The sequence below is a fragment of the Lagopus leucura genome, unplaced genomic scaffold, assembly GCF_019238085.1.
Source record: "Lagopus leucura isolate 7727_CA_CO unplaced genomic scaffold, USGS_WTPT01 89-36_obj-0_obj, whole genome shotgun sequence".
NCBI lineage: Eukaryota > Metazoa > Chordata > Aves > Galliformes > Phasianidae > Lagopus > Lagopus leucura.
Genome location: NW_024967311.1, coordinates 34,300 through 49,900, shown reverse-complemented (window position 1 = coordinate 49,900; position 15,601 = coordinate 34,300). Strand labels below are relative to the sequence as shown.

Below are 15,601 nucleotides of genomic sequence, written 5' to 3'. Positions count from 1 at the left end.
CTTATTGTTGTGGAACAGAATTAAGAACTATGTTTAAGATAGGCAGTAGGTCATATGCTAAGCAAGAAGTAAATCTTTGTGACCAGATGAATGGACATGAGATGTTTAGTCCTAATGTCTGGGTATCTTACCTAAAATTTAGTGAGCTCATACGGCTTAGAATTCAGGCAGGTTTGTTAAGGACAGACAGAAGTGTGCATTCATTATCATAGCCCTCTGCCGAATTTTGGGTTCCAGCTCTCTTAAAATTGTCCAATGTGGCAACAGTAGGAGTTCCTTTTTTTTTTTTTTTAAGAAGAGCGCAAGGTATTGGTATTTTCCTCTGACCTAATTAAGAAAAAAAGCCAGCTTATTTTTTTTTTTTTTAAAGGGGAAACTTCACATTGTGTCATACTTTCAATATGTGGGGTTTTTTTGTTTGTTTGTTTGGTTGGTTGGTTGCTTGGTTGTTTTTTTTTTTTTTGTTAAAATATCTAAGTTTAAGCAATGGAAGAATGATGATAGAAAGAAGTGGTGGAAGGTGTTGGATGTTCTCAACAATTACTATCTACAATATCTACAAGAATAATGCTTGCTTCGGTAGCACATATACTGAAATTGTAATGATAGAAGATTAGCATGGCCCCTGCACAAGGATGACATGCAAATTCGTGAAGCGTTCCATATTTTTTTTTTTTGAGGTTCAACAAGGCCAAGTGTTGGGTCCTGCACTTTGACCACAACAACAACATGCAGCATTGTAGGCTTGGGGACAAGTGGCTGGATGACTGTGAAGGGGAATGGGACCAGGGGGTGTTGGCTGAACGTGAGCCAACAGTGTGCCCAGGTGGCCAAGAGGGCCAACGGCATCCTGGCCTGCATTAGAAATGGTGTGGCCAGCAGGAGCAGAGAGGTGATCATCCCCCTGTACTCAGCACTGGTGAGGCCGCACCTCGAGGACTGTTCAGTTCTGGGCTCCTCACTACAAGAAAGACATTGAGGCCCTGGAGCGTCTCCAGAGAAGGGCAAAGAAGCTGGTGAGGGATCTGGAACACAGATGTTATGAGGAGTGGCTGAGGGAGCTGGGATTGTTTAGTCTGGAGAAGAGGAGGCTCAGGGGAGACCTCATTGCACTCTACAGCTTCCTGAAGGAAGGTTATGATGAGGAGGGATTTGGCTTCTTCTCCCAGGCAACAAACTGGACCCGGGGAAATGGCCACAAGTTGCACCAGAGGGGGTTTAGGTTAGACATGAGGAAAAACTTTTCCTCTCAGAGAGTGGTCAGGCACTGGAATGGCCTGCCAAGGGAGGTGGTGGAGTCACCATCCCTGACAGTGTTCAAGAGGCATCTGGATGAGGAGCTACGAGATATGGTTTAGTGCTTGTGGTAGCAATGGTAATGAGGACTAGATGATGTTACAGGTTGTTTTCAACCTTGTGATTCTATGATTCTATGATAAGAATCCCTTCTAGCTGTAAATGCAGGGATAGTTTATATTTTTTACAGGCTGATTATTATTTTTTTGGTGTAATATTGTCTTGTAAATGCGAGTTTTTGTCATTTCACCTCATAGAAATCATGTGTGATTAAAGTCCATCACACGAGATGTAGATCTGACCGTGAATCATTTGCCTTGTCTCATTTGTGTGTTGGAAAGTGGATGCGTACTGTATTTAGGAAAACTTCAGGAATTAAAAGGAGAGGATTTAGCCTGGGTTACTGAATGACAAGAGCTTGTAGATGAGCTGTAGTGTCCTTTGCCATGCAGATTATAGGCCAGAGCAGGTCCCTGGCAGCCAGTAGCATGGGACACACAAAAAAACGCATCGAAACATAACATGATTTGGGTTGCAAGGAACCTTAAAAAATCCTCGAGTTCTGTCTCCCTGCCATGTGCAGACTTTCCCCCCTCCAGATTGGGCTTCCCAGGGCCCATCAAATTTGGCCAATGTCTCCAGGGATGAGGAATCCACAGCTTCTCTGGGCAATCTATTTCAGTGCCTCATCACCCTTTGAGTAAAAAAATTCCACCTAATGTTTTATCTAAATCTCCCCTCTTTTAGTTTAAGACTATTTTCGCTTGTCCTACCACTACCAGACTGTGTAAATGGTCAGGGTCCCTCTTGTTAATAAGCTTCCTTTAATGACTGAAAGGCTGTAATGGCATCTCCCAGGAACCTTTTCTTCTCTAAGCTGAACAACCTCAGTTTGTCAGCCTGTATTTGTAGGAGAGATTCTCCAACCCTTTAATAATCTTCATGTCCCTGTCTGTACCCGCTCCAGCAGTTCCACATCTTTCTTGCACTGGGAACCTAGGCTTGGAGGAGTCCTCACGAGTGCATACTAGAGGGATACAATCACTTCACTTTCTCTGCAGACCACCTCTTTTTTCATGCAGCCCAGGACGATATTGGCTTTCCAGGCTGCAAGAACACACTGCTTGCTCATGTCCAGTTTTTTGTCCACCAGGACCTTCAAGTCCTTTTCCACAGGGCTGCTTTCAATGTATATCTGGGACTACACCAACACAAGTGCAATGCCTTGCACTTGGGCTTGTTGATCTGCATTAGGTTCATGTGAGCCAACTTCTCAAGCTTGTCCCCTTGCCATCTCTTTGGATGGCATCTCCTTCTTCCAATGTATCAGCTGTGCCACTCAGGTTAGTGCCAGCAAGTGTGCTGAGAGTATGCTTGGTCTCACTGTCTAATTCATTGGTAAAGACATTAAAGAGCACTGATACTAACGTGGACCCTTGGGGGACACATCTCATCAGTGGTCTTTACCTGGGCATGTTGACCTACATTTTCACCTACAAATGTTTTCCACAACCCTCTGGCTGTGACCATCCAACCTTCTTGCTCCTCTGAGAGTACTATGCAACTTCTCCGGGCAATCTGTTACATTTCTTGGTTAGTTCTGCTGTTGAAAAGTGTTTCATGATATTCAGATGGAACCTGGACCTCCTCCTATGTTTCTGTTTATTCCCATTGCCTCTTATTCTGTCACTGGGCACCACTAAGACTATTCTTTTTGTATTTTGGCAACTTTTGCAATGCAGCACAGAGATGTCTTCTGCTGAATACTTCATGATAGCACCCCCAGTGTGCTTCATATTTTCTCTTTTTACTTTCTGCAAAGACTTCCCCACTCTACATAAAATCTTCTGAAAGGCTGTGAATTTATTCAAATTCCCTGAATTGAGGTATGCCTTTCATTCGTAAAGAAAAGTATGCTTTAAGAAATAAAAAAGCTTTGCAGAATAAATGCATAAGCGCAAGTATATGCAAGGAACTATGTTCACTTTGGTAAAAGGAAAAAAAAGTTCTCTTATATGAATGTTACAGGAGCTCAGGTAGTCTCATTTGTTCTTGAAGTGTATTCTGCCTCTTAATCTGCAGCATGTTAGATCTCAAAGCTTTTCAGCAGCTTAAACCACCCAGAGAGTAAGGAAAGAGTTGTAATGTATCCACTGTACACTAAGGGTTATATAAAGGTGAGAAATGACCTAGATAGAGTCCCACAACTAAATTAAAAGTTTCCCAGTAGCTGGGATGGCTGACTGGCTAAGTGTTGAGGGAAAAAGGATGCTAAAGAATTAGCATGCATGGGATGAAAGTCTCATGGCAATAGACTGGCTGATCTTCATTTAAGAAGTCTGAAAGACATGGTACAAATTTCCAATAGCAGATGATTTAGAGAAAGGCAGAAGTGTTATCAGGTAACTATAAAATAAAGAAGGTATTTTTGAAAGGTGCAAAGTAATCCAGATACTAAAATACATGGTCTGCTCTCAGAGAGTTTTAAAGCAAGGCTTTAAAACAAAGCTTGTAGGAGGGCATAATAAAGAGCATGGAGGTACGTAGGATAAAATGTCACATCTTTTTTAATCAAGGGTGTATTATCTCAGATTAACAGAATACCATTTTTGATAAATTCTGTGATATTTTTAGGCATGAGGAATGGAATAGAACTATTCTATCTTGGTTATATTTGATTTATTGCCTTGTGGGAAATTATTAATTAAGCTGAGAATGATAAGAATCATTAAAAGAACTGAAAGTAGGTAAGGAGACTATAGGAACAATCAGAGGACAGTGGGGACTATAAAATGGGGAGTACTGGAATGGAAAGAAGTTACTAATAGATTTTTTTAAGATTGAATTTTGAGATCAACCTTGTTAATCTTAATAATTTCATTAGTGATGTTGACAAAAGAATTAGAAGAGTGACATACTTTCTGGTGACACAAGTTTAGACAGCAGAGTTAATGAAGGGGAGGATGAGAATATCAAATGGGAAAAATTAGATGACTCCAAGGACAAGAGAAATGGAAGTGACTAATATTTAAAATATTAGAGTACAACTTCATGAATTGACTTGAGGACTCATAGCATCTAGTTATCATGTAAGAGACATACTAAGAAAAGATGAAGAGTACAACTCGTGCATTTTAACACATTTTAGGAGGACTATGAGTACTGTAAGTAATGTGTGTAGAAAAAAAACATATATATATCTTGTATAATATACCCGATAAAGCTATACGAGGTTATACGAGACCTCATTTCAAAGCCTCTACAGTACTGGTTGTCTGCATTCCAAGAAAAATGCATTATGGCCAAAGCAGTTGAAGAGAAAAGCTACTAAGATGGCCAAGATAAGAGAGGGCTTACCACGGAAGGGGAAATAAAACAACTTGGCATGCTTAACCGTGCAAAACAGAGAGGATATATGTTGCCTCTTTTGAAAGAGATTGGAAAGATAAACATATTGGGAAGGTAAACAGCACTGATGGAAAAATGATGTTCAGGCAACAGGAAACTTTCTTTGGCACAAGAATGCTGTTAATGCTTCTAAATTAGAAAGCTGAAACAGCTTTGTAGCCATCAGGGCCAAAGTTGCTATTCTGTCTGGTGCCTGCTCAGTGAAATCATTTACTTGACATAACTACCTGTGAGAGCAGCAAGCAGTATTCATTGCCTAGGGAGGTCTTTTTCAATCTTATGTTGGCCAAATTAATGCTATTAAAAGTGTAAATAATGTAATGAATTCTAATCATGGTCTCTCTCTTTTTTTTTTTTTTTTTTGTCTGAGAGTACACTGAAATGAACTGCTAGATTCATAATTTGAAAAAAAATACATTTTAGATAGATGTATGAGAATAAGGCCTTGTTTTGAAGTGCAAGATGAAGTTTAGAGAGAGGACTTTAATGTTTTGGGTTTTTTCATCCCGAAGAAGGAGTATCGATCTCTTTTTTCCATCTCTTTAAACTTCGGACTAGTGAGTTGGGAGAAGAGGAGGAAGTTCTTGCAAGTATGACTTTTAATTTATATTACAATAGAGAGATGAGCCCTCTGTGTTTTGGGCAAGACGTGTGAGTGTATGGAGTGCCACAGTGTACTGGAATAACATATTGCACAGGATTAAACAATTCAAGAATAATGGCTCATACAGTGGTAATTTATTTCTTGTTGGTCTATCTAGGAAACAATTTGTTATTTCTTTCTTGCAAGAGCCTTAAACCAGAACACGTAAGATAAGCAATTAAAAACCTGAAAATAAAAGCATGCAGATGTTTCTGTTCAGTGTCTGATTTGTCAAGCTGATAAGCTTTTACTGCATCATATCTTGATGGAGTGGAGCTGCAGCTGCAAAGCCACTCTGGTAGCTACGTGGCACACTGCAGCTATTCTGCTCTTGTATCTTGGAACTAGGTGCACCGAAATGCAAAGTAATACCTCTGCAGAAATTGCTTTATTTTGAGGTCAGATAAATTCAATTTTCAAAGCCATTTAGTTATCTATTCGTTTATCTTGATGAGACTTAGAGGCTAACATCCTCTAGGGAATCTAAATCTGTATCACTTGGGCCCTACTAGTGAAGAGGAAGGAGAATGAATGTAAACAATTCTAGTATGTAGATCTCATGATTAGGAGTGAAAAAGCAAATATAACCAATACCTGTATTCATAGATAACTTAACATGTTAACTTTGAAACTTGCATGTCTTTTCTCTGAGAAAGTCACTTGACCTCCCAGATCTGAAAGTTAGGCATCTGGTTTCCAAGAACCATCAGTAAAGAGAGAAAGGCATCTTCAGAAGGTATTCCTTCCCATCCACCATATACATTTATGTTAGGATGTGACAACCTACTGTTTGGAGATATGCCTTTCTCTACTGGCTGTACATGGAGCTTGTATGACAAACTTAGACACATGGGGTTTGATTCCACTTTCCACCCCATAGCTATCTTAGTGAATTTGGAGGCCTCCAGAGATTTCTGAGGCCTCTGCATGGGGCTGGTAAATGGGGCTGGTGGCACAGAGCACCAGTTGAAGAACTAGGAAGCATATCCTGGGGAATTTCTCTCTGTTAATAACAGGTTTTCCATAGCATGGATGCAGCAAGGTTGAAACTTTCTTTATTTACAGCAAAAATAAAAACAAATATTCTCCTCATTCTCAGGACAACATAAAATTGAAAGTTACTATACACACTTTGGCACTGTTCGTTCCAATTAAGCCTGACTGGCAGTATACAGTACAGAATACCTCAAAATGTCATTAGGAGCAAGAGTTAAAGAGTGCTGCAGAGATGTGTATAAAAAGTTATTTTTAAAAGTGTGAAAGTTTCATTTAATAGAGCTCTTAAAATATGACAACTGTGTGACTGTTTCTCCTGACTGCCAGCAATTACTTAATCATACAAATTTCTTTCACTGTGTAAAAGAAATGGAGAAAAGCAGGTGATAGTTCCCTTTGGGCAAGAGAATTTGATAACCTTATTTCTTCAAATGTACTCTGGAATATTACTGTCTCTAATCGCTACATCAGTTACAGAAAAGCAATAAGAGAAGTCGTCTCAAGGAGTCTGGTGTTAGTTTGTTTATGTCATAGCCTTTAAGTTTATGAAGCGTTTTGTGGGGGCAGAATTCGACATGCCTGAGACAATTGTTCTCTTGATTCAGTGTAACTAGAGAAATAAATTTGCAGCAAATGGAAGTCAAGAAAGGAATCCAGGCAAATATAAAAGGAGTCATTTTTCTTCCAGGAAGTTTTCACATTAGACTTCTGAAAGAGTTTGACTGGAACATGGCTTCTTCAGAACAAGTAATTTAACTCTGGGAGAAGTCATGCATCACATATGTTGCTGGTGCCTGGGTCTGTGTCATTCATCACAGTTAGAATTTTATGCTTATATTATAGTTATTTCCTGAAACTAACTGCTCAGTGAAAGGAATCAATACTGAGGCTCTTTTTATTTCCCCACAAGGTGGTACTGTGGTACTGACTAGAGAAGTCTTGTTTCGGTGAGGGTTGATTTATTTCTGCAACACTTCTGCAAATGTTTTGAAGACAGATTTTTGTCTGTGAAGGAGACAGTTCTGGTGTTACAATCAAATTTCTTAGTGGAATGCTCTTAAGGCTCTTCCCTCTCTCTCTTTTTTTTTTTTTGGTGTGCTTTTTACTCCTAACTTTTCTGTCTTATTAGAATTAGAATTTCTTGCAAGTTCAGATTGCCAGAAAAGCTCCACTTTGTTTTTTTTCACTGTTAATTTATTTATTTTTTAAAAACTAATCAAGCTGTTTCAGTCTCCTTTATTTTTCAAACCAAAACAACAGCTTCTGCATGATTGTTCAGAAATTCATCTTTTTTTTTTTTTTTTTTTTGTCCTTTAGTTACATGTAAGTAAAAACAAGCACATACAATTAATTATAAAAATGAAAGAATACATTAAAAATGTTAAATATTCAGAAGGATACTTTCTTTTTTTTTTTCCCCTGGAAACAGACCTAGCCACCATCAAACACAGAAATGAAACATAATTAATTGCTTAGATTGAACTCTGCAGCAGTACGTGGAGCTCTTCCAGCTGCTTGTGGAGCCTGTAATTTCTGTAATTTCTGTCACAAACATTTGTGCACCCACCATCACATTTGAGAAGCTGCATAATTTCAGTGCTCATATCCATACAGATATACTACTGTAGTTTATAGTTTATATTAGAAAATTGTATAAGGCTAGGGTAGATGCCTGAGCACTAGTGTGGGGATGTGCATGCTGTTAAATGCTCAGCATGGCCATTGCCCAAGGCCAAGGCCCAGGACAAGTACTCAGAGATTGCCTGGGTTTGGCATTGGCCTGTGCTTTACCAGGTAAGAGTTTAAAAGTCATTTAGTTTTCTATACAGTTTCTGTGTACTCCTCCTGAATGGAAGCAAAACATTTGTGAGCTGAATGTGGCTGTTACCTTTCAGTCTGTCCTTTCAAATTGTGTCTTGCTCCAGATTCTTGTACTTCATGGCTATCAAAGGACTGCAACATGCTTCAGACATGTGAAGCCATGAATTAAGGGTGTGTACCCATATGGCACCACATACTCCTTTATCAAGGCAGAGAGTGCCACGAGTCCACAAGCAGTCTAGGAGGCCTTGTTTTCTGAGTTCCACAACCTCCTTTCATGACTTCTAGGTCAGAGGATAGAACTGGTACTGCTGGGGTGAAAATGAGACACAAGGTACAGCATGTTTTCAGAACTTATGACTTTTCAACACTTATTCGATGAAGTGGGAGTCATGGGACTAACAGATAGAGGGTAAAAGAAGATCTAAAGGAAGACCTAAATTCCCCTGGCAAGTTCATGTTGAAAAGCAGAGGGATACAAGTTTGTGATTTCAATTGGGTCTCAGTTGTCCATGTTACAGTCATATTATTATGCTAGATGTAATTTGGGAGCAAGATAGGAAGTGCTACACAGGGTATTTATACTCATATGTTCTGTATGCACTGGAGATTGGAACACCTTCTTTGCACATCATATCATAAGCAGAGAATTTCTGTATGGCTAAATCTTCTCAAAGCATAAATCTGTGGTCCATTAAATGCCTGTACACTCCATTTGGAAAATGACCTAACAGAAACATGCATCTTCAGACTTCGTCTCAGCTTTTGGCTGATCTCCATCTGCTACTGTTCTTTCTCTCTACTACTTTGCTTTATTACAAAAAAGTGCCCTGAATCATGGGGCTTTCCTGCAAATGTACATGATTAAAGTGGGTTTCTGTGGGTTCTTTTAGATTTCCATTTTCCTTTTTTCATGATGAAGACAATTTGAAATATTAATTCTATGTGGGAGAAAAATATGTGCAGTGCCCTGGAAAGGTGTTCTGGACCTAGAAGCAATGTCTCATATGTGTTTGAAAGAGGTCCATCTACCAAGAAGAATAAGGCTTTAAAAACTGCAGGATGGGAGAAATATGCTGGAAGGAATCACAGTGAACTGGTTTGCCAATAGTACATAGATAGAATTGCTGGTAGGGATGTTTAGTAACATGGATATGGTTCTTGTTTCCAGGACTTAGAGCTTGTAAAAAGAAGGTGAGAAGAGATTAAATATTTCTCTAACATCATTTTTTTTCATGTCAGGATTTGCTGTTGGTTGCCACAACTTATCTTTGCTGGAGGAAAAGTGAGCTACATCGCTACAAGAAGGAAATGGGAGTGCCTGTATAGCCCGTAAACTGGGAATCTTGTTTCCCAGGACACTAGATCCTGGTAACAATATTGCTTTGTTATAAAAATGCACTTCAGAGATTAAATTGAAGCAATACAAGACAACTTTAAGGATCATACTGCTGAAAGCAGGGGAATATCACACAAAGAAGAGAAACAGATACTGAGAATATATGCCCTGTGGCTTCCAGCTTTTGTTTCTTTCTTAAATAACCCTTCTCTGAAGCCTAAGAAAACTATTAAGCTGGACTCACCCCTTCACAGGCCAGACTCAGCACGCATGCACTCTGAAACATCTGCAGACTCTGACGTAAAGCAACTAGAAACCCTCATGTTTTATGAGCCATTTTGGGCTTTAGGGAACCTATACTAAAGCACAGCTTTGGTATTACAGAAAGAAAATTAAGAGTCACTGATTTGAGATGGCTATCAAAGGGGATTGCTGGATCATAACTGTAAGAAATATTTTAGGAGTACACTGAAGTGGTAACAGAGCTGAGAAAATGACCTTTCAAAAATCTCTTATTCTCCTTTAATTTCTCTGTCCGTTGCTTTTGCCAGGTATGTCTACATGATGCTTTTTGAGAGAAACAGCTGACCCTTGAAGCTTAGGAGTCTGTGTACTTTCCACTTCTATTGTTATGTTATTATTATCATTATTATTATTTTTTTTTTTTTAAAGAAGAACTCAAACATATATTCTAGTCACCAACTAAAGAATGGATGCTGGTTTATCTAATAAATGATATAAATTGCTGGTCTGTTCTATCTGGACAAAAGAAATGAAAAAGACCTCAGATAAAAGCCTTTCTTTATTAGAGAGCCAAAGACATTTTAGATCTCATTTGGCCTTCATGCCCTACTCATTCCTTCTCTCTTTATCTAGCAGCGCTTTGCTGATACAGTTATTATCCTTCTCAGCTACTCTAAACATATATTATTAATTTTGCATTTGTCTTTCTACCTCCAGCCATTTCAGTGGTAAACTCACTGAAATCCTGCAAGGCTATATGCCCCAGGAACAACCTACATGTTTCTTATTTGAGTGTTCACAGTCTGAATAGCCCATTTGGGCCATTTCTTTCTGTCTCTGTTTGCTCCCTTGGCTTCTCCCTTTTCCTTGCTTTGCCTCACCATCTGCATCCCTTCTTTTCTTGTTTCAGGAAAACTAGTTTGTCCCCACTGAATGAATATTTTGCAAAAAATCAAGGAAATAGGAGCTTTTATTTAGAATTGAATCCCACCTGTGAGAAGTTTTAAGACCTAGGTTGAGATAAGTCAGGGGATGTCAGTTTTCATGTTATAACTTGTTTTTTTGTTTGCTTGTTTGTTTGTTTTTGTACCATCTAAAATAGTTTGTCTAGGCTACTGTAGTGATCATACTGACTACTTTTAAAATCCTTGGATTCACTTTAGAGGCTCACTTAAATAACCTCACACTTCAAACAATTACTTCTCTATTTCTGTCTGCATTAATAATCCCCTCACAGTCTCTTTGCTACAGTGCTGTTTCATCTTGTGTTTGTTTGTCCTAGCTAATTTAGATATTAAGTCCTTGGTGACTGACGATGTGTCTATCTATGCAAAGCACACTTAAATAAATAAATTTAATAATAATTAATAATAAATACGCCAGCTGAAAGCAATGCATTTGAGCTAGCAAGGACAGCACTGACATTGATGTATGCCATCTCAGCAGCAGCATTCGCTGTTCCTCTGCCACAGCTCCTAGAGTTAATGTCTGCTGCACTCCAAGCAATGTAAGGTCTCCTTTTCACAGTTCTCCTGATCAGAGGGTGCTCTACAAGCCTCTGCCTTGATCCTTGCCACCAGACAGTTTGAAATCCAACCTTCTGGGCTAGTACTCTCCTAGAGGTGGTAAAGAAACAGGAGGAGAGCATGGAATCAGGTCTGGGGGACAGGATCTTGCAAATCTCAGACATTTCCCCCAAATCCCTGTTCACAACTAGTGCTAGTCTCTTACAGGCAGTTAAATTTTTGCATATTCACATCAGTGTGATGCTGAACAGATTGCTTATTTTTAATCATGTTTTTTTTTTTTTTTTTGTTTTTTTTTTTTTTTTTTTGCTTTTTGCTTCAGTTCCCTATATTTGAAAGGCTTGCAAAGAAAGCAAGTGTTTTTGTGAAACAGGCTATGTAAACACTCAGACAGAATCATTGAAGCTGGCAGGAAAGAATTCATGTGGTGTGCACTAACAATTGTCTAAGCTAGAACACTATTTAATCTGTTATTCCTGGTGGGCAATACCTTGTAGAAAAATAATATTATTACAGATATAATCTTTCAGTTAGTAATAAAAACTCAGGAGTGGTCTGGCATAGAAAGTGGAGAACTGAGTCCTTCCTGAATGGAGGTAAACTGGGCAAAGGCTGTCCTTTATCTGTCTGCCTGAAAAATTATGATTTGTGATAGAAGAAAGTTAGTCTCACTATATGTTTATATTTCACTATGAGAAGTGATTATTTTGCATACACTTTGTCTAGTCCGTCCAGTATTTGCAATTGCAATAAATGTCAGGAAAAGAGTAGCTGAATAATGAGTAGCAAAAGCAGGAGAATTATTAATGTAATTTCTATTGTCCATCTGAACATAAAAATTGTAATCAGAGATGGTAACATCTATAATGTATCTGCAGTAGGAGTTGTTTTGTTGCTTATATTCCCATCAAACCAGAATATTTGGGTGTGATACATTTACTGGTCTGACTAGCATTTGTCCCTAGGGGTTTAATCTCCCATTTCAACCCTGGAGAAGACAAATCAGTGGCTGTGTGCTCTGGTGTTTGTAGAATGCTTTTCATTTTTACATAAAGCATAATTTCACCTTTGAGGAGAAGATGGAAAGACCTGTAGGGTTGGATTCCACAGACTGGATCCCAAGGCTGTTATTTTCTTCTTACTGTGTAAGGCTTCATTGCAGGAGAGTTTTCTGAGGTTCTTTGGATATAAACACTGCAATCTTGAGCTGACTCGATACTTTGTGGAATCAGTGGGGAAAGTAATATGATTTGTTTTCTGTAATCGGCTAGTAGGTTTCTCTGAAGGTCTGATTGCTTCATGTTCAAATAAAATGCACTGTTACAATACAGATGGGAGTTAATGAAAGCATATATAACTAAGATGGACTTGCTTAGGATAGTGTCTTTTAACCAATCAGAAATAAAAGAAAGCATTATTGATGGTTACGGCTCCTTGGGAGCTCAGTGTGAATGAGAAATCCAAACCTAAATTAAATACTGTAGGCTGGCAGTGTCAAAGAAAGGTTATTACACAGTGACTATACACTTTCTAAAGTGTGCTCCACAGCCTCCAACATAACCTCTGTGTTTCTCAAGTTCTAGATTTTCCAGTGATTTTTCAAATATCACTTTTGGTTCATTTAGTGTATTTGCTCTCTCTTTCTCCCTAGATTTTCCCTTAACAGTAGAAACTGTAGCGAAGAAGTTGCCACCTATGGGATATTTTATACTGTGCATTATACATATTATTATTATTATTATTATTATTATTATTATTATTATTATACATCCTATGCTTTACTAGTTTGAGGATTCAGTCCATGGTCTTCGTCCATTGCTCATGCACAGCTGTTATTTGAGCAAAGCTGGGGGCATAATTAAGGCTATGCAGCACTGTGTGTCATCCCTGGATTCTTGTCATCTGTCCCTATCATCTGAGCTCCCCATTTCATGGCTGCATGCAGATGCTGACAAGGCTGTAAGAGAAAAATGTTTCTTGCAGGACTATGTTTTTAAGAAGTCAGTTGATAGACAAGTGATTTCTTGTTACTACTTGTTAGGTGCTTCTAACCATGAAAGAGGCAACTGTTTTAGACTGTTCTTCATAATAACTTTCTCTTCCAGGCAGGATGGCAGTACTTGTCAGCCCCATTCACAGGTAATATTTGCAGCTTATCTCTGAGTGTAATGGAGGTCATATGCTCACTATATTGAAGATCATACGGCTTTCTGTGAAGCATACAAATGTTACATAGTGATCTTTCAATTTTTTGTTTCTTTTGAAAGCTGTATATCAAGACAGTGTGACTGAGAATCATCTGCTCAAACAGGTTTGGAGCAGATCTAATCATCTTCTCTGAAAAATTAGGGAATAAAACTAAAAGTGTGATTTGTCTTGTACCAAAGATACCTTAGACATGCAAGAGGTACTGAGACTTGAAAGTCTCAAAATTAGTGACATATTCATGCCAGGGAACAGCTTGTTCAGGCTTAAGGGATAACAGATAACTATTTATGGATTTATTCATTATTATAAAGAGAAATATCAGTAATCAATATTTTCATATTCCCTTGTTTTGATGTACTTTACAGGAATTTTATTTGTTATCAACTTCCCCTCCACTCTCCCCACCCCCATTTTCTTTTTCTTTTTTGGGAGAGGAGGGACAGGATTCCCTCCTTTCCAATTTGATTGTGATTTCCATCCATATCTTTTAAATGGCAATTCTATCTAGGGATCCCTTAGAATGAATGAACTGAAACAGAGAAATAAACTACTCAAACAAATGCAGTGGGTTTGATGCAGGGCTAACTGGATGTTATTTTATGAGCAGTACAGAAGGTCAGATCAGATGATTCAGTAGTCCCTTCTAGCCTCAAAATCTATTAAAAAGCTGAACAAGTTCATTAAAAATGTAATAGCATTTTACAGAAATTACTCTAAAACCCCTAAGAATTAAGCAATAGTCATTAATAGCCTTTTTATGATGTTTTCACTGTATACTTCTAGAGCAACAAATCCTACCAAGAGGGATATATTTCTCTTTAAATTGATGATGTGATGAGGAAAAAAAGTCCTCCCTTGAACAATCAGCTCGGGTATAACAAGAGAGCTTATTTTCTAGTGTGAATGCCTCGTATGCATTTGTAAGTAGCAAGAGCAATAATTTAGAAATGAGAGGGGGATCTCATTGGAACATGAATTTTCAAAGCACCACTGTATGTATCATTTAGACAACCCTTGGCTCTGACTGCTGTGTGCAAATGCATAAGCCAGTGTGTGTGGGCAGTGTGAGTCATTCAATTTTCCTACTATATAATAATACAAAAACAAATGGTGTTGAAGCTAGCATTTAGGTCTAGAGAAGGAAGCTGTGATAATGCCATGAATCCTTGCACTCAGGGGCTAGCAGTGATGACATGCAAAGCTGACACACTGACAGGCAGACTCTTTTTTAAGGGATATTGAAATGAATATCAGACATACTTTGCCCTATCTGAGAGTAATGCCTCCTGTTTATTTCCATGGAAATGACACCAGATACAAAAAGCACAATAACAAAGTTTGATAGAGCAAATTATCAGCTACAGAGCACTATTTTTCAACATTTCACCACATATGCACCCCACAATGCATTTTTACCAGCAATGGACAAAAGTCTGCATGCCACACTCATCAAAGTCTTCACCAGCACAGATGATCCACTGTCACTTTCACCACTGCTGAGATGTACCACCCACTGCTTCACTGTGCTCACATCCACAGGTTGGTCTGCATAAATGTTCAGCAAGCATGGATGAATGTCAATGGGCTCCATTTTTTTGAATCATTCAGCAAGTGTCAATGAATGTCAGTGGATACCATTTCTTCCATATAGAGCAATTCATGATACACCTTTGCTTCATACACATTTCCATGTCAGGTGCCATTGTGTCAGACTGCCCCTCTGCTGCATCTGTCATATGGCAACAAAATGTAATGGATATTGGTGGGAAGGTTCTATCTCTACTGCTGTACCACTAACATCCACCTCTGATGTTGTATGGCAACATAATAAAATAGGAGGCATTACTTTCAGAACATCCCATATATTTATTCGATCTTATTTGTGTTCCTTAGCTCCTGCACCCCAACTAATAAGTTTACAAATGTGGAAGATGCCTCAAAACATAGTAACTGAAACATACAGGAGTTAAACACATTTGAACATTTGAAAACAAATTAATTCATCCTGGTTAATATCACAAGTTCCTGGCCTTTCTTCCTCCCTCCTGTTCCCCTCAGTTATATCTGTTTCATATTTTAATGTAATATATTGTACTGTAGAGACAGAAGTTTCAATTAATG

At 38.5% G+C, this 15,601-nt stretch overlaps 1 non-coding gene across 1 annotated transcript; it reads left to right on the top strand.

Moving 5' to 3' along the window:
- Positions 1 to 567: 567 nt before the first annotated feature.
- On the top strand, positions 568 to 670 carry LOC122193048. The gene has a single exon (XR_006182778.1). It is a non-coding gene; the product is annotated as a U6 spliceosomal RNA (small nuclear RNA).
- The last annotated feature ends 14,931 nt before the right edge of the window (positions 671 to 15,601 follow it).